This window comes from Syngnathus floridae, chromosome 16 (assembly GCF_059516105.1).
Source record: "Syngnathus floridae isolate MCC-2025c chromosome 16, RoL_Sflo_1.0, whole genome shotgun sequence".
In the NCBI taxonomy this organism is placed as follows: domain Eukaryota; kingdom Metazoa; phylum Chordata; class Actinopteri; order Syngnathiformes; family Syngnathidae; genus Syngnathus; species Syngnathus floridae.
This window is the reverse complement of record NC_142428.1, coordinates 6,658,096-6,681,966: the sequence shown is the minus strand read 5'-3', so window position 1 is coordinate 6,681,966 and position 23,871 is coordinate 6,658,096. Positions and strand designations below refer to the sequence as shown.

At 40.3% G+C, this 23,871-nt stretch overlaps 1 protein-coding gene across 9 annotated transcripts in view; it reads right to left on the bottom strand.

Moving 5' to 3' along the window:
* LOC148385365 (uncharacterized) overlaps window positions 1-23,871 on the bottom strand; it is a 73,965-nt gene that overhangs the window by 31,864 nt on the left and 18,230 nt on the right. For 6 of the 9 annotated variants that reach the window (XR_015863373.1, XR_015863376.1, XR_015863377.1 and 3 more), the window contains exon 3: window positions 9,292-9,370. The exons of the other annotated variants lie outside the window; for them this stretch is intronic. The gene's annotated coding sequence lies outside the window, so the exon portion shown is untranslated. The remainder of the gene's footprint in view (window positions 1-9,291; window positions 9,371-23,871) is intronic. 9 annotated transcript variants of the gene reach the window in all.

The following is a 23,871-nucleotide window of genomic DNA, read 5'->3' as shown; positions in this document are numbered from 1 at the left end:
TCCCAGAAGTGTGATACACCTGAGGAAATTTCAACTCCAAATAAAACAAGTACAAACTGCTGCTGTATTTTCCTACATTAAAAGGAAATTAAGTGAATTAGTGCTGAACTGGCAAAAAAACTGACACACAAAGGTAACGTAAAAAAAATTATAATTTTCACGTCTCCTTCTTGCTAGGAATCAAATTCAGGCGTCTAATTAACAATTACATCTCCAGTAATTTTCCTCAGGGCAGGCCAGTGATACACGAGTCAGCATCATCCACCTGACATTACTCAGCAGTCATTTCCTTTCCCTCGACCCCTTGAAGCATCTGTAATTCCACATCATTGCCCCACAATTACATTTCTAGAAAACAGAGCATCCTGACAGACGATCCTGCATGAGGTCATCACGCACAGCCTTTGGAGAAGGAGATAAAGCCAGAGCGCTCATTGATTGGAAGCATTGAAACTGTTTAGATCTACATCTTGCATCATCACAGGTTAATGAAATGATGCTGGAAGACAAAACACAATGTCACTGAAATGACATGAGGGACAGTTGGGGTTCGTTAGAGATATTTATGGTGTTACCAACAAGGTATGGACAAAGGAAACTCAGAAGAATCATCCATCAAGTCAGGTCTTTAAAATAAATTAAGTAACATTGACGGGCAAAAAAAAAAATCCCCTGGAAATCACCATCTGCTCGTAAACCCCTGCGAACAAAAACCTGCTAACAGCCACCATTTGGTTTTCAATCACATTTTATGGGGTTGATACTTCACCGTGGTATAACATGGCAGTGAGGTTTTATTGGCCTTGATTTGCATTCATTCACCAAGTGCAAATCATTTCATTGCACCCATCACTGCTCAGCAGAACACATTAATTGATACTAAAAAAAATATCGTCATAATATGCGGCTTGTTCGGTCTTGAGGGGAATCAGATGAGGGATAAGTAATGATCTGATGGTTATATTGAAGTCACACAGCTTTGATATGCTTATATGTTGTATAAGTTTTCTTTGTAATTGGACTTTGTTAGTCGTCCATCTTATCCAAAAGTTTTATATACTGCAATTCAAAAGTAAAGTTCTAAACCTTTGTTAAGTTTCGAGGATGTCGGCAATTATATGTTTCCTGATTCAGGGAAGCGATGTTGCCAAAGCATTCATCTAAACACCATTACGATCACATCCTCCTCGGAGTACGCAATCATTCAGAGTGCTCAGGTGTTTCTCCACTATCATTAGTGGTCAGTGTTTCTGGGAAGAACAACCCGGGGAACGAAGGAATGCGGTGGCGGCAATCTGAAGGGGCTGCTATTTAGAACGGCTCATGTTTTTCCCACCTCTTGGGTAATAACTATGGATTGCTATGCAATCATCACTCTTTGTTATGCGCTATGGTTTTGCTGCCGTGCTGTGCTGGGTTGTGAACGATGAAGGGGGATGTTGGTACGGGCCCAGCCCACTGTCAAGAAAAAGATCACTCAAAAGAAAGTCACTGCATCTTCATTGTAGATCAAAGCAAAAAGATATTTTATGGAAAGCAAGTTGTGAAAACTACAGTCACAAATTAGTTGTTGATATCACGTCGAGCTTCTCAACAACAAGCGTCAAAACAAGGTAGCCCAGAAATCAAAAGGAAATAACTGAGCGAGACACCATGAATAAAACAGACCATTAAGTGAAATCCGACAGAGGTGGATTTAGGTTGCACTTCAGAGAGAAAAAAGGAACCGGCTGAATCGGGAGCAGCGGGTGCACATGGCGCATTTTCATGCTGACAGATTTATGAGAGGACATGCACTCGTGAGACAGAGGCGGCTTTTGTGTAGCTTCACTGTAATCTCAAGCTTGGCAACTGTCTTTTCCAAAAGCGCCTCCAAGTATTTACTGTATTTTACGAACTATAACCCGCTACTTTTTGCACAAGCTTTGAACTCTGTGGCTTATAGTTCAATGCGGTTTATCTCTGGATTTTTCGTGATTGTTATATTATATAATTTGTGCACATAATATAATATAATATAATATAATATAATATAATATAATATAATATAATATAAAATAATATAATATAATATAATATAATATAATATAATATAATATAATATAATATAATATAATATAATATAATATATGGAAATTAAACACACCTGCGTCTTATAGTCCAGTGCGGCTTATATATGAACAAAACAGTCTTTCCCCCTATTTTTAACTGGTGCATCTTTTATTCAGGTCTGGTTTAAAGTCCAGAAATTATGGGATTTTTTTCTCTCCATACAACTAAACAGTGTTATAACCAACATAGTCGTCCACTGTAACCAAACACAAGTACGGATGTGTAACATAATTTAGCCACGTATGCACACGGCACCAACTGCGGCATATAGTATATATAAATGTCACAAACAAACACTCACCACTTCCCCTTTTGGATTATGGAAAAGGCTGCTCAAATATCTAAATGTCAACTGTGTATAAACACTTTAGCATTATCGACTATGCCAGAAGCAGCTGTTTGTGTGTGCATGGTGTGTGGGAAGGGGTGCGGTCACACATGCTTTGGAGGGTCTCACAAAGCCTTGTGGGATTTCCTATTGCCACACATGTTGAAATGACAAAACAAAAGATTTTTCCATGCAACCATTAGAGCTTCGAATCAAGCAAGTTATCCCGGCAGTACTCCCCGTTGGTTTCAAATGTCCGCCTAATGATTTGGGATGTGACCCTGAAAACAAAAGCTCTATCCGTGACAGCAGTAAGCAGAGGTCAACTACCTCCATATTGCCTCCATCATCTCATGTGCGCTGTTGATGATGGTGATGATGACTGGTGGTTGCCATGTCATCAATGCTCCAGTTGCGCTCATGTCATTACCGTCCCCACCAAATGATGGTCCATTTGCGACTCACTGGCACAACAGGCCTTGCTGGACCTCTTCTGCCCTTTTCCTAATTGCACCCGCAGGACACGCTGACAACCAGTCACGACCGGGCCGTATGGATCAGTCCTGCCCAAGAGGGACTCTCCTCTCCACTTGCCAGATGGATACGTCGCTGCTTTGTATTGAAAATTCAACAGGCCAATTGAAGGAGCGATCTTATTTTGGAGCGGACGGATTTAAACTTGACAACAACGGGGAGAGTGTCTAATGTAGATTAGGTTCTTCTCCGCAGGCTAATTGCCAAGGTTATTAGCATAGGTAGCAATTCTTATCCCCCAAACAGGGAGGATAAAATCCCTGCCCAATTATGGCAACTACATCCACGAATGCAACATGTACTCCCAGAAGTCTTCTTGGGAAGCTCGCTGTTTAGTAAGAGGTGACTTCTGAAAAAGACGAATGGAAAAGACGAGGTCATCTAAGAATAGAAGATGCAGAAGTTGAAAACACTTTGAGCCTCGCCCATTTTTTCCCCCCCAAGCACTGCCCCAGATCAGGTGATGTATTGGGACGCACGTCCAATGTTTCTTCTGAAGACAACACACAATATATAAGGTTACTATTTAACACCCACAACCACCAAGGCAGCCCACAGCACTTTATCTGGAAGATCACCGCACAGCAGGGTATGGGTAATAATGATAAAGCAAGCACATTGAAACCAGCATTGAACAAAGGACAAAAGGACAAACTTGCCTGTTGACAATCGCCATTTCAGGTCTTTTTTTCCGCCACATATTTTTCACATCCCAATAAAACAATTTTCAAGAAAAACACAGCAAGAAGAAAAATGTAGGTGTCATCGCAGTCCAGGTGGGGGAATTGTTATAACTACCAGTTGACATGTGACATGCCTAAAGTGTTATATGGCTGATGAAAAAAGGTCTTTTTAGCCTAATAATAGCTGATTATGCGGTTTCTTCGAGTCTAGGGTGTCAAACTCATTTTTTTCCCGGGCCGCATTGTAGTCATAGCTTCTTTCGGAGGGCCATTATGACTGTATAAATAAATAAATGTATGAGCACCTCATATTATATACAGTAAAAGCTACAAAACAAATAACTTGTTTTCAAATCAGACGAGTAAAAATTGGTCAAATATTAAAAAAAAAAGATAATAAAAGTGAAGACAATTTGCAATTCTAGTAATGACACGAATTTGATGCGCAATTTGTCTTCTTGGGCCACGTAAAATGATGTGGCGGGCCGTATCTGGCCCCCGGGCCTTGAGTTTGACACCTGTGCCCTAGACAATAACCAGCGACCGCATGGAAATACAGCAGAAATATGTTCTAAGATGTAACTCCTATGACTGATATTTATGTCCTGCAAACACTCCAGCTTTTTGCAAGACAAGCATATCCGTTGGCTGATAAGCCATTGCTGCAAAACCCAATCAAGTCAAAAGGCAATATATCTCCATGTATCTCCCAGCAATATTGCATTTGTGTGCCCAAACCCTGGCAACATTCCTCTTCCATTTATCTGTTTCAATATCCTGTATCCCAATGAGTCTGGTAACGGGGTGTTGACCTAACGTTTAAATCCCGAGCAAGTCCATTACGGTAAGACAGGACAAAGTGGAGCTGGAGGAGGAACGATGCGGTGACAGGGACAAAGAACATTCATGGCCAACTGGCTTTATAGTCCATAAGAACTCTCTTTGTTATCTTCTACGTGGTTATGTGTGAGTGTGTGTGCGTTAATGTGATTGTACTGTGCTCTGTGTTTCGTTGGGGTCACCAGAAAATACCCTACAGTGAGTTATGGGCAGCTCCATTGGGCTGCTTCCATTTCCCAATACAGCGAGATGTCTCCCAGCGGAGCAAATCCTGGAAGATAAGAGCAGACAGCTATCGCTCCATTTCATCCATACGAAAACGCCGGCTCAGAGGAGGGGCGAGATTGCTCCACAGGAGAGGGTCACAGTCCTATCTGTTAGCTTTGGAGATTTTTTTGCAGTGCTGTCTGGCTTATCAAAACAGCACTGATATCTCTTTACCCATGCATTAAACATTACAATGACGGAGGGTGGTATAAAGACACAAAAGTCTAAGAAAGAAAATAAACCAACGTTGCACGAACTAGATAAAGCACATACGGGACTAATCAATTAATTAAGGCTTCACCCTCATTAAGTGTGCGGCTGCAAGAGCTATGAAAATGACATCCAGTGTACTGCCGAGGCTTCTTTATTCTGCTTTGCATATTCATTAGCTGCAATCTTCAACAATAAATCTGACCTTGGAGCCAGTGACCTATGTGCTTGTAAACATAAAGCAATTTCAGACATGCTCTTACACTGAACGGCAAATTAGTAGTAAAAGGCACACATGATAATGAAAAACGTCCATTAAATATTCAACGTTTAGCGGGGCTGTTTGAAAACACTGATGCAAGAGGTTGTAGATTTTCTGCCGAGTATCACTTTGTTGTTTTCAAAGAGGACAACTTTTTAGGCTCAAAGTTGATATAGTGGAACACTGGATTGGAATTTTCTCGAATGCATTTTCTCGAGTTCCGTTGTACCATAACAGTTTTACGGAAAAATATTTCACCAGGCTAAAGCATTGCAAAGTGGGCTTTTTGAATGATTTCTGCACACAGGACGAAATTACATTCAACCACTTAAAATATATAATGTGGTTGCTCTATTTTCCATTTTCAAAAAGAGTGCCATCAAGACCACTCTGCCTTGTAATTTGATAGAATGCTGAGCTTTTAACCTTTTTTTGCGTAGAAAGGCTGAAAATATAATGGGATAAAAAGAGTAGAGCTGTTTGCAAAAGGAAAGGTAATTACACAAGATGAAATGGAAAATGTGATCAATTTCCCCAAAACACTATTTGGACAAAATACCGCTTCCCATTTCAGCCAATTTCTTCATTCTCTTAGATACAGCTTCTGATAAAAGTAGATGTACATAACTGAGCTAATCTGTAGATTAGCATACAATATGACAAAATGTTAAGAGGTTTCTGCTCAACAGAAATAAATTACAAGGAGCAAAAGTAAAGCCAGAGGAAGGGAGCAAGCACTTTCCACTGTCAAGAAAGCCTGGAGGGCAGATCCTCTCAACCATGCGAGAAGTCCCTCCTCAGAAGTGATGTGCTATCACTGCAAAGTCGGGGGAATTGAGAAGAGTACTTTCTAATGTACATTTGCACTCTCCAATTCAGCAGGGATACAAGTACAACGATGATCGGTGTTCCTCCCTATGCAAGACATCCTTCAAGGGCAAAGACTATTTTTTTTTTACTACATTGACATTTTCATATTCGAGGTCACCACACAGTTATCTGTGTTTTGAAAAATAAACTTCAAATTTTCCACTCCAGATATGTGGGAGAGCTGGCACTGTATTCTTTGGTGCGCTCCCATCCATTATAAGCATACGCACTGGCTTCTGCAGGGCCAAGCCATCACCCTCAGTAAAGGTCATGGGCGACCTTGATAGATGGTCGCGGCGGTGGATTTAATTTAAAATAAAGAGCAATAAACACGGGGCTTGCTCTGGTGGCATGGGAGAATGATGAAGGATCCATTAGTTAAGAAAAGGTTGCAGGCTCCTCCCCTGAGAGCCACTGTCACCATGGCATCACAAACAGTGACAAGAGGGGGACAAAGAGGGTCACGAGGCGACATCATCTTGACACAGGTTCTTTTCTGTCACAGCTGTCGTGCTTATCAGCCGTGTCCATCCATCGCCAGGGGTACTTTGAAGCACGTATCTACCGGTCAAGATAAGGGAGTCACTGAAATAAAGGTTTCCTTACATATATTGTACATACATACGTACATGCATACATACATACATACATGCATACATGTATATATTCTTTTTCTTTCCTTCCTTCCTTCCTTCCTTCCTTCCTTCCTTCCTTCCTTCCTTCCTTCCTTCCTTCCTTCCTTCCTTTCTTTCTTTCTTTCTTCCTTTCTTCCTTTCTTCCTTCCTTCATTTATTCATTCTCATTTTCCATATCCACGTAGAATTTGTTGCCATGTGTTGCCATAGTGACCTTCCAATGATCGGTACGAGAGCAATAACAGGAAATTCAGACCTTTAACAGTAACGGGTCACATGACACTTTGGAGGAAATCCAAACTTAGTTGTTCTTACTTTTGTTGCGAGTCAAGCAAGAATACTTTATTTTGAAAGAGGTGTAAATTTACTGTTACACAAGCTGTGCACCGACTACTTTACATTTGTGGAAAAGTGTCATTTCTTTACTGTTGTCCCATAAAAAATATAGCATAGTAAAATACTTGCAAAAATGTGAGAGGCTCGCTCACTTTTACGTGTCATGATTTGTGCCGCTATGATTCACCTGAATAACAACTTATTGTCATGCATTGAAAGTTTCTCCTCCCCAGCATCACAATGATGAAGTGAGAGCATGCAGATTAGAAAATAACTATAAGCATTTTTCACACGCCTGAGTACATGCTAAAAAGTAGTAGCAGTATTGTCATTTGTCAGCCAGTCTGTCGTCTTTCGGTTTAACAAACAATATCACAGAAAACCTCTGTTGCCCGAGGACAATTTGCTGCATTTTAACACGACGCCACTAATGGCCTTTAATTGGTACCATAAGCCACAATTGTGACAGCGTGATGTATTTGGCCAAGCAGTCAAACTAATGACTGCCATCAAATGTAATTTCACTTTCAGGGCTGTGGTTATCTCAGTGGAGCCCGATTCATTTAGTGTCACTTTTTAACTACAGCGTTTGGAGAAGACACGTGGACAAACACAAATGAAGACTATCGCCTATTAGTGCTGCTAACTGGCCCGTGATGGAGTGAATTTATTTTTGGTTTGCAAAACTTAGCATGGGATGGGGAATAAATGGGAGTATATTATTATTTATATTTTTATATTGGCTGAAAGGGGATATAAAATGCAAGCAATGTTGTCATTGGTATTTTATATTTAATGGTCAGTTTGATATTTGGACTTTGGAAGGTGTGATGCAAACTGTGCCAAACTTTTTTTAGTTGTTATAAGAGGAAATAAGCAAATCCTAATGACTTTTCACAAAATGCAAGCAAACAAACAGCCTTTCACTGCTGTAGCACATTGCAGCCATTCATTTCGCTCGTTTCCATTTTGATTTTTTCATTTATCGAATGGCTTTTCGGTAGCGCCCACACACAAGCGCTCATGCCTGATTATTCCAAGCGTTTCAGGAGTCATTTACTAAAAAGCTTTATGCAAATTGTAATTAGCCGTAATTAAAACCTAGCCGGCCTTGAATGACTGCTGTGCTACCAGTGCATTATTTACAGAATGTAATTGAATCTAATGGTTTTACTTTGTTGAATCAGCAGGAGGTCTAAGATGGGACAAGGAATGAGAAAAATTCACAATTATCAATTCTTAAATAGTATTATAATAACTTCATGGTAGAATGTCTTTTGAATGTTCTGAAGTTTTAATGCTAGTGTCTCAAAGTAAAAAGTTGCAAATAGTGCTACCGATTATCTTTTTGAAGCAATGGTCTAGAATTTTTTAAAAGATGCTAATTTATGTTACACGAGCATGAATATACAGAGTTGGTGTCACTTTTGCTACCCTGCAGTGAAAACTCAAGCCAGATCAGGGTTTACAATTTCACAGAAAAAGCAAAGTGAGAGGCTTTGGACACTTGGTTTACGATTTCAAGGTGACAATAAGTCATCCTAAAGGGACTGTTGTCTTTTATAGTCCTACAATTCAGCACAGTTATAGTATATTGTTGACTTTGCTACATCTGACGGGCTTATGGCCGTCAAAGTCGAATACCACTCGCTGGATTTTATTACAAAGAAATGATCCAAAACCATGAAGAATTGGCCATTTTAGGAAAAGAGACGTTTGACAATCAAACTGTCCTTTGCCATCTGGCCTGAATGAGTAGTTACAACCACCGTTGTTGTTTTTTTATTGTTAACATAATTTTTTTAAAAAAATGGGAAAGAAAGTTCAAACTCTTAGCCATGCAGTCCACAGTTGACTGCAGTACTCAGTGGCCTCGTGGTGGAAAGTGGCACAGAAGTGTAAAGGGGCTGAGGACACATCCTTGTGGTACGCCAACACGTGCCATGGCTGAACTCCTTTAACCAATATAAACCTTTATACCCTGCTCTTTTTACTTCACTGAATCCAAGACGGATAAGCTCACACACCACCAAATTGTTCATTTTTTACCTCCTGCAGCTCACCTTTGGTCAGCAGTGTATAAATATAATAGATTTAAACATCTATGTGGATTCACTCAACATTCAATAGGAGAAGCCAAGAACTTATTTCCTGCACGTGTAAGCTGACGAAGGCGGAAAAAAAAGGAGGAGAAAAATGTTTGAGAGTAAATACCGTGTAGAGAAGCGTGCAGCAGGCTCTTCCTTGTAGTCGAGCTCACAGCTGGAAATGATGACTGCCGAATGGAATTCAGCTACAAGTAGAATGAAGAGAGATGAGAGCTTGCTATTGCTCTGGCCATTAGTGCACAAAACTGCAGGCCTTTTATTTCTTATGGCAGTGGTGCACAGCACATTATCCACTTCAATTTTCACTTAATTAAGACACATTTGAGATTTGCATTGAAGAAGGCTGAAATGAGCAAAGCGAGATCTGAAGAAGAAAAAAACACTAGCTAGGAAAATACGTCAATGACTAAAATCGGCTTTTATATTGTGCAAAACCACACAATTAATTTTTAAAATAGAGCACTGTATTTTTTTTTTCAAAAATACCATGAGGGAACAAAAAAATCAATAAAGATAAATAAATAAAAGATAAAAAATTAAAAAATAATCAATAACAATAAATAAATCAAACGCCCCAAACAGCATCTCCTAGGGGTCAATATACTTTTGACAGAGATTCCATTCCCTGCCAAAAGTCTTGCATATTTCACGATGTGCTGATTTATTCAACAGAACTGAGGCCAGCATACATATATATATATTTTTTATATGCTATATCTTCCACACAAACAAGTGGACACACGTGCTGACAAGGTTGGTGGATGTGCTTATTGACATCTCTATCCGGCTACAACACATAAGGCATCATCTGCTCGCTTGCGTGTGTAATACTGGCAGCTAGAATAATAATAGCTGTCAGCCATCGGTGTGTATCTCACATCAGGACCTGTTGGACCGTGACAGGCCATAATGTATTGCACTTGTTTGGCTTTGCCTATTTCCCTAAAAATGGAAGGTCAGCAGAGCTTGAGCAGTACTTATCAAACGAGAACCTGCTCGGAGAAAGGTGATATGCAGCCTCTCTGACATGACGGTTGCTAATGATACACTCGCTGAACTCACTCGATGCAAGGTCTTCAATTCAAGGGTGGGGTTAAGATTTGGGTTAATACACATTTCACTATTTGCTGATAGCCATGAGACATTTGCATTAAAAATGCAAAGGTGGTTGGCTATAAATGGACGATTTATACAAAATAGGATGTGACTGGTGCCAGGTCCACGACAAAAATAAAGTGATAAAATTTTGTCCTGAGGCTTCACCAGCACCATGAAAGCCATCAATATAGAATGTTTTAGTGTACATTAATGTCCATTCTACTATGAAATATAAACATTTGTGTTAAAAATGCATGAATGCAAAATTTTGCATAATTTGGTGCCTGCAAAGAAAGAAAAACGAGCAGAGGCTCTGTATGTGAAAGTTAATGGTAAGTGAGGTGATTATTGTGGAAAAATGTAAAAAAAGATAAAGTGGAAGTCATCATAATGCACATTCCTGTGATCTATCCGGTTACTCAATCATCTGATTAAATAGTAGATAGGATAATCAATTCCAAAATGTGACAAGGCACACCCACAGAAACGTTTTGCACATTTTTATTGGATAATCCCTGAGCTATTATCTAACAAATTGTACAATCATCTTGCTGTATGCAATTTAGAAGTGTTTAAATATTATGCACAAAGCATTTAGCTAATTAGTGACACCTCAATATGATTAGTTTTACACCACCGCTCACCTAATCCTGAATGAAGCTCGCATTTGGAGTGTCTGGACTATTCCCAGAAATAAAACAACACACTCTTGCATATGAAGAATTGTGCAAATTATTATTCATGAAAAACACAATGTGACAAGGTCGCCATTACCTAGCTACAACAAGGAGTAAAATAAAACACGTAACTTTATTGGCAGCTAAGGGAAACGTCGCTCCCTTCAATGAATATCATTTGGCATATCCCCACCCTACGTCTTCAATAATTTACAGTATTGATTCAAAACAAAGTCATACACTGTGAAGTGCACACCGCCTCCATTTATTGGTCTAGTGATCTGTAGCTTGTGATTTTGTACACAAAGATACATACGGCCGAATAGGTTGGTCCTACGGGAAACTGTAGTGACATAGAAATACGTCAAGGTGAAATAGAGACTGAAAAGAAAAATGATGTTGGACACCTATACGTCACCGGCGACATCCCGATAGCGTCGAGGAGGTATGATGGAACGTATCATGGGGCAAATAAACACAACATTAAAAGAAAAGCTCTTAATACTGCATTTTTTTTAAAGTCCTTCACATTATTAATGACATCACCTACCTTTTTTGACACTTTCAATCAATTACAGATTGTATCCAGGTGATTTAATTCGATTTTTGTGTTGCGGTGGAGCGATTTTGGGATGCTCGGCATTAATCAAAGAATTATGCGGAGTGGAACACAGGGGAAGCCTGTTGTCACTATTACGGCCAAATCAATCAGCAGCCGCTGAGCCCCGTTCTCAACATGGAGGCCATTTTTATTCTCTTGATATGTAGTGGGGGGTCTCTATCTACACCAGACACACCAGTAACAAAACACATTTCTGTCTTTTTTTTTAACACATGGGATACATTAGAAGCACAGAGGTGCACTTTTAAACCTATCATTTTAATTTACCCTTCAAGTGAATGCAGGAAGACATTTATGTCTTTTTTTTTTTACAAATAGCGCACCATCTACCATACTGATGAGCTATGGAGAAGAACAAGTTATCATGGTAAATCCATTCTACCAGTGAATTAAGGTCATCATTCAACTTTTATGGTTCTCATTCCTCTTTTGCTAGAAAAGAAGTCATTGTCTGAGATCCCCGTCAAGGTCTCCATGGTCATACTACCTACACCATTGTCGCTTATTTCTATCAATTTTTCCATCACATGGTGTTTAGGCAAGATGGTGGTAAATATCTGTATGCTATTATATCAATAAAATGCAATTGATTTAAGATAAAGAACACAACAGAGAACAGTGTGATGATGTTATATCAAAATATGCATTCACACAATATACATACAGTAGAAAAAATGTGACAGGTATGGTTTTGTGACAAAAACAAACAATAATGAAAATCTAATAGCTTTCTGGACTTCTTTTTAAATACAATAAAATAATGGTAGCTTAATGGATGGATTTAAATTCACATGATTTGCCTTGGCGGGCCGCATAAAATGATGTCACGGGGCCAGATCCGGCCTCTCAAGCCTTGTGTTTGACACCAGTGCTTTAACGAGTGAACCTCAGTGATTTCAGTGAGTGTAAGCAGAATCCTTTACTCACTCGTGCTACCTGGCAAATCATAAGGAAAGCCATAACTGTCGCGGGGTCGAGCAGCGACAATCCTTTTTAGATCAGGCACCATTCACATAGGAAGCACACACACATACTTCACCAAGACGAAGATATGAGGGGAATAAATAATTAAGTCTAAGCGCTGTCTATCCTCTGCTCTTCAGAGGAGGCGGCAGCATCCTCAGAATCAAACCCTGATGACAGCCAGACGCATTTAGTGTCACAAAACGACCGTCGATGAAGGATCATAACGAGTGGGAAAACGTTCTGCCAAAGTTTTGCTCATAATGCAGAGTGATCCTTTTTTAATTTGACTCAATCTCATGAAGTCCCTCTTATCAGTGCTGTCATATGTCCCGCGTGAAGCTAGAGCAACAACAGGCTCGCAGCAGGGGAGCGCAGGATTAGAAAAGGATTTCCATGACAGCTTTGCAAAGCAGCCGGCTGGCCCGGGTCTCCTGGCTGAAGAAGCTGCATGCTTAGCAGAAGACCTCTGGCCATGGCTGACTCAGGCTGCTGGCTTAGCTATCCACTAATTAGCCCGTTAAAATGGAGATCCAGGTACAAGAGCGCAGGAAAATAAAATAAACCATAATCATATCTTAAGTCCTGAGCTTCCTCTAAATGGAATTGCTCCAACCATCTACTTTCTACATAACTAGAAAATAAAGCTGCATAATAATGCACTAATAATATACTTTTTAAGATATGCAAAGACACATATATACAAATATAAAGTTATACAAATATACAGTTATATTCAGATTTAAGGGTTAAGAAAGCTTTTCTGTCAGTTGCATAAATAAATTTACTATCAACAATATTTCTGTACCAGAGATAATGGGTAGGTACTACATAAAATAAAAGACATACAAAAGTATGTCAATTATGAAAAAAATGAATACCAGTGTTGAGTGAATTGTGAAGCTCAGTCCACCACCATTAATCAATAACCAATTCCCCACAATCAACAGAGTTCTTAGCAATCAATTAGCACACTACCACATACAACGAAAGCGAGGCCAAGCCCCCCGCAGCAAGACTTCCCAAAATGCAACAGCAGCTCTCATCCTTCTCCTTGAGGGATTGCAGCCCAAGTGCACATTAGTGATGAAGAACACATCAGTCTCCACTATAACAACGTTGGAATCACAGCTATGTCAGGCGCCTGGAATGACAGAATTAAGCTCCTAAATTTCCCTAACAGTATCTGATGAGTAATGAAGCTCTCTAGAAACGGGGCGCTCTCATCCTTTACCGAGACGTCTTTATTGCCTCTTGCCGTTTCTCTGGCACAGAGCGATCGACAGCGCTGTACATTCATAGTGAAACTGAAACATATCAAACAACTACACTAAAGAACATTTATCAGAAAATGATCCACATTCTCTTCTAAATGCATATTATAAGTGATCAGACTAAATTACTTTTTTTTTTCCCCCCTGCTACCATTTTAAAGACATTAAGCCAGGTACAGTCGCTCTCATTAATGAAGAGTGCATCAGACTGTGACTGGGGAGTGCAAATGAGCATCTAAGTATTGATCGACGAAGACAAGATAGAGACTCCCTGGTTTGAAGTGGGCAGGGGCACATCAAGACTTCATCAAAAACAATTAAAGTTTTCTAGGCGGAGCTTGATGTCAAAACCAGAGTTGGTTGCGGCTCTTCGGCGAAGTGGAAATAAATAATCCCAGAGAACATCCCTCAGGGTAATATCACTTATCTGCCCAGGTGCCTCTGTTACCCGTTGAGTGAAGATCTGGAGGAACACTAATGATGTGCATTTAACAGTCGACCTGCAGGAACATGCCAGCGTTTCAATTTGAGCTCAGAACACTGGTTGGAAAAAAAAAATACAAAAAAAAAGAAATCACATTGTGGAACACCCTGATCAATACTCCCATTAAGCCCTAATCAATTGACCATTAACAAGCTGTTTCTAAGCAAATTGCTGGCCAAAGATTGTCACTGAGAACTTATGCCCACGTAAGGTCGATTGCATGCGTGACACAAACATTTAATGTCGGGAAATAGTCGCACAAATATCCAAAACTGATCGTTATTGTCGGCTGATAATATCCATCACATGCTGCGATGGAAGTTTGCCGCATGAATCGTTGGCATTAAAAAGGTACTTAAGCAGATAATCCGTTTATTTTTCACAATGCATTCATTTTTGACAAAGTTTACTCCATTTCTAATTTAATCCACTTGTTTCACTCTGTTGCAGCTTGATGCCAAACAGTCACATTGCCATCTCGTGAGACACTCTCTTCATGACGTCCAAATGGGCTCAAGGAGACTAATCCCATCCACACGGCATCGCTAATCTCCATATAAAAGAGAAAAGCGAGATGGTGTTATTCATTGGCTGGGCATTGGTTGTGGTGGCAAAGATAAAGAAGGTGGATTAAAACCTCCCAAATATTTGGGCTATTTAATTGAAACCTCCCCTGGGAGAGCAGGCAGGGTGACGGGAGGGCGGTGAGGCCGTGCGGGGACACTCCAAGGTGAGGCCATTGCCTCGTGCCTCTTGGTAGCTGATGATGAATCGTGTGACATCACGATCCCATGGGGACACGGGCGGGCCGTGCTCGGCCAGACAACCTCGTGCTATGACAGAGATGGACAATGTGGGGTGGGATCAATAGTTAATTAAAACATGTCGTTTTCTGACTGGCTAATTGTTGAATCTATCGGGAAAGGAGTGAAATAGATGAGGGTCTACTTTTTCCAAAGTAAACCAAACTGTGAATAGTTTTGCTGTATGGAGCAATGAGTCATGAATGGGAAACGCCAGTTCCACCGGTGACCATGTGGGGACACTCTTCCAGCTTTTTACAGCTCTGATGTTTCCCTAATGGGACCAAGTGATGCCATGCCCATTGAACAAAGGCGAGCTCAAGCAGTGATCTCATCGCCCATCCTGTCAGTCAGGTGATATATCTTTGTAAGGATTCTATTTACACCATGATTCTTTTGGCGTTTACATTTTGACGCCCATTGAGCTAACTCAACGTGCATAACAACCATGAGTGCATACAATGAACGATTGCATGATAAAAACTGCAAACACAAGCAGGTGACGAGGAAACGTCGTGACATTGTGACTTTCCATTAGCTAACATCTCCTGTTGAATCAAAATGGTACTTATTGTCAAAGGCTAAAACCTCTCTCGTGCCTGACCGGCAGCTCGCGGGCCCCCTCCCCTGCCTCTCACCACACCCTCTGTGTTGACTGTCAGCAGCACCTCCCCTCTCCGGCCCTAATGATCCGTCTCCTGGGGCAGGGCTTTCCTCCCGCCAGGGCTAAAGAGGCCATCATGTTGCTCATCTAAAGACGACACATAGCCATGACTTCCACCTAATTGTGTGCTCGTGTAGGCTCATTTGTTTTCCTCATTAGAAAGGAGGGGGGAGAAAAAAAACACCATAATTCGCCCCACCCTTCTGATCGAGTGCCTGTGAGCAATTTAGAGGAGCAGTGACGGAAACACCCGCAAACAAAGGCAGATTTCCATCAATTTAATTTCTATAGTGCTTGTTCTGCTAAGGGCTGCAGGAAAGCTACAGGTGGGGCGCACCACCTGGACCAGTCGGCATCCCGACATAAGGTAGACTTATAACATGCAAGGCACATTCCCATTTCAGATGCAAACACACTCATCTTACACAAACACACACAATAAGAATCTCCCCTGGGATGGGTTGAGCGTGTGTTGAATTTCAAAGTAGTAAACATCAAAACCAGACTGCCGGTGAAGCGACCTTTCGCTGCCACATTTATTATTGATGCAACCAAGTTATGTAGATTGTTTATTGATCAGCATGGCGAAAAATTGGGAAGGGAATCAAACAAATCCATCTGGACAGAATTTTTTTTCCCTTAAAATGACTTCTGAAGTTTTTTTGTAAAAAAAAAAAAGATCATATAATGGCTTGCTTTCATTTTGCCTTGGATGGACTGACTCCGTAGCATTTTCATCCTACATATGCCCAGAAATAATTTCTCTTACTTGTTCATTTAATTTTCATCGTGATTACATCTAGCTCCTGGGGTCAGACGGATCATATAGAAGACACCACCTACCGTCAAATTGCATAAAGATGGAAATTAATCCCGGAGTGTTTAATCATCAGGTGCGTGACTGTTTTACAGCCTTTGGAAGAGAGAAAAAGGATTCAGACTTAATCATTTATGCTGTGCACAATCTGAAGTAAATTTACGTCATAATTTTTTTTCCACATTAGTATGACGCTCACAATGTAATTTGTGTCCGCTGTCAGACCTCAAACATCATCTTTAAGGTAAAATCTAATTTGGTAGAAAGACTTGCAATAAAAACCGTGCAAGCAAAACTGCGACATGAAATGTCAAATCCGGGAGGGGAGGGGTGGGTTGACAATGAACATACTCTGCACAGCGTTTGGCACTGCTACCAGTATTATGCCATGTTATGGGATGCCTTGACCTTCTGCTCATCCAAGTCACCTAGTGTGGGTTGGCAATCTGTCCGAGCCAGATGAATGCCATGTGGTTAATCCAAAAACTGCCAGAGATACCTACAAGGTGGGCTCTGTAGAAGATCTTGACAGAGGCATGTCATGATAAATGCATAAAGCAAGATAAAATCAAGATGATGTTTTTTGCCTCAGGTGTGACATGTGGGATGGCGTATCATGACGAGAAGGAATTCGGAAAATGCATGCACCCTGCTGAGATTTTTTTTCCAGCCTCAAACGGGTACTAGCTCCATGCTTACAAATGAAAAAATATGTGTACGCATATGATGTTAAGGCTTGGCAAAGATGTCATTTTATATCCGCTATGATGAGAACAAACTGCTCTACAAATTTGACTGAAGAATCATATGGCCTCAGTTGATGCAAGTGTTTCTTTGTGTTGCATCTGTTAAAAAAATAAATAAATAGCCACACGAACCAAAACAACAGTTGCAGTGGGGGTAGAATCAATAATGGGAGCTGATATGTTGCTTATTTCTTGGCTTTGCAACACAAACACGTCCAAAGTGTTTTAGGGCAGCAAGCACCTTGTCAGCGTCGGTATTTTCGAAAGTCGCTTTCTGCAAAACTGTTGTTATGGAGTAGGTTTAATCAATTTCTGCCATGTGGCTGAATGAATGAATGAATGAATGAAAACAAGATATTTTAAAGAAAAAAGCAGGTTGCCAAGTGAAAATGAATTTTTGATAGTATTGTTAGGAAAAGATTTGCCTTGTGAGCAAACTATGTTACCAACCGCACTTCCAACTATATATTTCTGAGGAACAATTTCAGTTATTAGGATAAGCTCCCAGACAACGATGACTTTATTACAGCCAAAAGAAAAAAAATGTTGGCAGCAAAACGTTTTTTTTTCCCCAATACATGCCACCCCGATCCAATTTTTTTTTTGCATTAGATAACCATCTATATATGAGACAGCAATGAAAAAGCTCAATACCCACCCACGAAAGACAATTTGTCCGACAGACTAGCGATATCTTCTCTAATGACGGTAAAACACAGCAACAGTCAATTAATGCCTGCTTTTAAGAAGTCTCGGTTCATTTACAGACGTCGTGTCGGTACCTACAGGGGATGTTCATTGAAAGGGAAGGATTGTGAGCGAGCACATGGTTGGAGGAGATTAGCACGACTGTGTAATTGGCATGCAGGTAGAGTGTGCGCTTCAATGAGTTCAGCCGTATTCTTGCAGCAACCCTTCAGACAAGCAGGTGGCATTTTATCCCTCCAAGCACAGATGAGTTGAATGATGTCAATGGTGAGCTCCAATATAAACATAACATGCACGTCAGTTTTAGTGCGGTGGTTAAGTGTGAAAGAAGAAGACTGAATAGGAGGTAAGGTCAGAACATGGCGCTTTACAAGGTAATGCTCACTGGCACCTGATTCCCTGCTGCTTCAAGTGAGAAATTTCTTTTCAAGGGTAAGCCACCAACTCACCCCCCACCCCTCAGACGCTTACAGAGCTATACTGGAAAAATAATTTCATCCAAGACAAAGAAAAGACACTGTGAAGCCTTGAGGGATTGACAAAAGCATTTTGGGAAAACAACTCAAATGTAGGGGGCGGAGCATATTTTCGTCATCGCAATTATTTTCAAATCACCAACCTGACTGACCTTAAGTTAACACAAAACGTAATGACACAAAAGAAAGATGGTGTCGTTTGAAATTGCCAAGCCTGGGTAGAATGTCAAATTTTCAAGAAATTGAAGAGAGCGTGCGTGCCTGAGGTGGCTTTTTATTAACAAGTGATCCCTCTGTATCCTATTTACTGCAAGAGAAAGAGCATGAGCGGAATTTTGACGATACACACTGACCAACAAACACAAAAGCTAAACCTGCGTCTTTGTTTCATTTGCCCTTATCTGTAGTTTTTAATTCACTTATGGGTTACTCTTTGTTCGCTCCGAAAAAAAGGAAGCACTCATTTGTCAGCATGAGGTGAAGGGGTGCATATCACAATTACTTGTGTTAAAAGCCAAGGTCTGCCATCTTCCACAAGGTCATGATCCTGTCAATGTCACTGACACTGGTCAAAAAGTCACGATTTTGCTCAGAGGGCAATGTGTGTTTTGGATGGAGCACCATCTGCAAATTGGCGATAAAGGTCATCAACAAGACTCTTCTCATGCAAGCAATGTCTTACTATGAACTCCCTCTGCACATAAATTTCAATCTTTGGCATAAAACTGTCCAATAAAACACTCAGAAATGCAAAGTAATCACTTTCCTTCCAATTTTGATTCAATCTAGTCCAATACATTTTTTCAGATTTTTGAGAAGTTACTTCTGTAACATGGTGGCAGCTCCATACAGCTATTTTTCCATACAGCTTGGTTGAGATTAAAGAGTAATGGAGCCTGGCGTACGGGAAAGGTGCTAGCCGTGCAAGAAATAATAAAGTGCGATTCACCACAGATCATTTCACACACACATACACACGCACGGTGGCTTGAAGCAGCGGGAAAACGTCAACGGGGTTGTATGTGCACTTGCAAAGCCATGCATTTCTACACGCTCAACCTTCACTCAATAGGGGGGGGGGGCAGGGGGTGGATAGTGCTGCGACCCATCCATGAAATGAACCATTTTGGAGGCGTGTTTGCTTAAAGGAACCAATAGAGTTACACACACCTGGGGTTATATTTTCAGTTAACCTCAATGTGAACATATGCAACATGGCAAAAAAGGACATCTATACCACTCTCCTGAAGCAATTTTTTTAACTACCGTATTTTCCGGACTATAAGGTGCACCGGACTATAAGGCGCACCTTCAATGAATGGTCCATTTTAAAACTTTGTCCTTATACAAGGCGCACCGGACTATAAGGCGCACCATTAATGCAACATGTCAGATTTTTAATCCAAATCAAATCATTCTCCATTTTATCTTTTTTATTTCAACTTCAGACGCAACAAATTACTTTGTAATCACAAAATAATGATCCATAGTCTTTTTGATTCATGATTCATAGTCTTCAGCGGGCCACTCATGATTGATTTCATGACACAATGCTTCGGGCCAGTTTAAATTTAGGAATTTGGTCCATATATAAGGTTCACCGGACTATAAGGCACACTGTCGGCTTATAGGGAAAATTTTAGGTTTTTAGGTGCGCTTTATAGTCCGGAAAATACGGTACACGCAAATCCACACCCACTCATTTCTTTCATTTCCATTATCTCAGGCACTCACTGGCTTGACGTTCCATCATGAAAAAAGGTTTCATCATCTCAATAAAGCAACGATCTTTAAATCCCATCCTTGTGACCTCCTGGAAACTATTCAAATATGATGATGAAGATCAAACGCTGCATGTTGTCAACCAAACATCTACTAAGAGCAAAACATGCAGCAGCAATTAACCCAAACACTTCACTATACAAACACGAACTGACCGTACTGTAATTAGCCATCAACCACCCCTTCTTCTGCACATAAGTTGGTATTGCCTCACTCGATTTGACATTAGACATGTGAAGAGGTCATTTTTACTATGCAAAGCTGTAAACCCCATTTTATGGTAACTTTCATGAGCTCCTTGTCTCTCTGCCACTCTCTATCCACTTAGTAGCAGACAGAAAACGGCTCTAACACGACCTCTGATCTCACTTGCTCTCGCATGGAAGTCCAGATGGAGTCCAGGAAGTTCAGGAAGCTCAGCATGGGCTTTGAAGTCAGTTGTGATTAACACATAATAACACGTTTATCCTCTCCTTTGAAAAAAAAATAACACTTAAGTCCAACTGGGTAAAATAACTGAACTATGACACACATTACGATGGCTTCACTTGACAGCAACCCAGAAAAACTACTCATTAAAGTGGCTGCTGTGAATTTACAGACCTTGCAAAAAAAGATGTTATTGCTCACAAATGTGACTAATGAGCATGCGGTGAGAAGTGAAACTTGCTATTACATCAAAGTAACAAAAAGGTGCAAGTTGAGCAGGTCAAGTCCAAGGTGAAATGAAAGAACAGTGATTGAAACTGCCAAGGGAAATTTGAGCTATGGGCTTGTGATTAACGGTAAAAGGACAGACAAGGGCCCTTTTTCATTTAACACCTTGTCTAGCATGGCCCCCAAATGTCTGACTGGTTCATCAGAGCTCTTTGTCTGAGAAACCTCCTTTTGAAAAGAACATTTATTTATATATATATAATCAATTATATTATATATATATATATATATATATATATATATATATATTTTTTTTTTTTTTTTTTTTAAACTATTAAAAAATATTTTCTTCAAAAATACATTAAAAAAAATTTTAAATCAATTTGCAAATATATTATGATATTTCTGTATGCATACAGCTCCTTAAGAGGACAAAATGTCATTATATAGTATTACAGATTTTCATCATAATCAATTAATTGATCCCAAAGAATTCAGTTGATTGCGTTAAATCGACTGTTGCCTAATAGAGTCTTGAAGCAGTCCATTAGATTGCTCAACGTGGCTGCACCAACTAAAGCACAGTTGATTGAATCTCACTGAGATAGAAATTGATTTAATAACATTGACAGAGTTTGCAAAAATATATATAAATAAATAAACTATTAAGAATATTGTGCAAATTACAGGAAATGTCTGTCAACATGCACCTCTAATAAAGTAAGAGCGTGCACGCTGAATAAATTCCACAAGAGTTCAAGTCAATTTAAATAAGAAAATGCTAACTCCATTCTGGCACGTTAAGGACGCTCGTATATTCTCATTAAAGTAAGTGGAAAAGTCATGTGTCAGGATTAGCATTCTCGGCAGCACATAGGGCACACTCACACAAAAAAAAGTCAGCTCTTGTTAAAATGTTCCAGAAAGAGAAAGATTAAAAGCCCATTTTGAATTGAGACAGGGAGCACTTCTCATTTTCATGCTTTTGATAAAATGGCTCACAAATTGATAACGGGGGTGGTCACATCAGAATGGCAATAATGATTGTATTGCCTATTTTGAAAGGGATCCTTGAGCAATGACATTCAGCGTTCTTTCACATGCTAATGAGATTCTATCAGCATCAAAACATGAAGATATACTTCACAGTTATTATGTGACTAGTGCACATGTTGATTGTTTTTATCACTAGTGTACATAAGGCTCAGACACCCTTTTCTGTTCTCCGCCCAGGAGGCCTGGCCCTCCCAGTGACCCCAGTGTACCCCGTCAGACTAAACAATGATGTTGGGTCACCTCTTCATTGCCCAAGACAGATGGCTGCCTGGCCACCATGGCCAAGGTCACCCCAGCTCCCCCCGAAGCGCTCCGTGCACCTGCACCCCAATGCGCCGCCATAATTTTTATTCCTATACGCACCCAGCACACGCAAAAGCATAAAACCTCCCCCAAACACAAGCAAGAGAAGAACATTTACAATTTAATATTCTACTGGCGCATTCCATCTGAATACCACAACAACCCTGGGTGAATAAAAATCCATTAACGGGATTCAAAGGTTAGCAGAATTTTGACAGTCTTCACTAAAGAAGGCTTTTAAAAAAAAAACATTTGAAACAGAAAATGAAAAAAAACAAGGTCTTCCGAATAACACAGTCACACGTTGACTCGTGATCACTTGTGAAAAAGCATTAAAAAATAACAATTAACCACCAAGACAAAACTCAATTAAAAGAATTCACATCAATTCAATCTGCTCTCACCGTAAGAAAACAAGACAGCAACATATAATCACAAATTTAAAAAAAACCTCACTCATCATGTGTTAAATTATTCCTCCCTGGCGTTATCCCAAATCAATTGGCACCTGTGTCATTGAAGCAATGCTCCACAGTCAACCCCCCAGTCATGGGGGAGAGCTATTGATGAGAAGCTGTGATCCATGACACAAGCTACCTGTCACCGTCACATGCGTCCCTCCCTCGGCCATTCAGTAGAGAAAAGCATCAGATCAATGTTGGCAGACATCGTCCTCCCTCTGCAAAACTAATTATCTGAGCATTTTATACTGCCCAGGCTCATCCACGCTTTGTTTATGCAGGTTGCAATTAGTGAGATGTTCAATAAAAACTGGGGGTTGGTACCCATAAAAGGTGGAACGATGGCAGAAGGTAAGAAATGGAAGTTTGAATTGTGCACGCTGAATTTTGAATGTTCCCAACTTGAAGAGCAAAGCCGCAGATCAGCTGCATAAATTTCTGCAAAATTTGCTGCCGCTGGATCTTAATATCACTTCCACATGCACAATTAAGTCCAAGTGAATATTTATGGCAGGTTTAAAGACATCTTTCTCAGTCCCCTAGGTGTCACAAAGTGGCTGTAATCAGGAATCAGAGGTGCGTCTCCCTCTGTCGATATCCATTCAGTCGTAAAACCCCACGCTCTATTCGGCTTCTCGTGTTCTGCTTGAGCGGCGAAAAACTCACACTTGCAGCCAGTTGATGACATTTCCAAGAGAGTGGCAAATAAAGTGATTTGGAATTTTAAAATTATGTCCATCAGGTAATGGAAGGACATAGTCAGGGTCCCTCATGTCGTTCCCTTCATAGATTTCCATGTTAACAGTCGAGCAGTGAGCTATTAAATGGTTCTCCAGAGAGGTGCCGATTCAGGGTCACCAGCTTGTAGGAGTCTAAAGAGCTCCTCGTCGGCCTCCTTTGTGAGCCGTCTTATCTTTAATTCAATTAAAACCTTGATTTCCCTCAGCTGAGAGTTGATTTCCTTCTGGTACAATTACACCGCTGCGTTGGTCACTGGCAGATGATCTATCCGGAAGCATTGATCCTTGACCGTCATACGTTATCTTTATCTTCAAATTACAGCATTATGTGGGTGAGAAGATCAACATAAGTGAC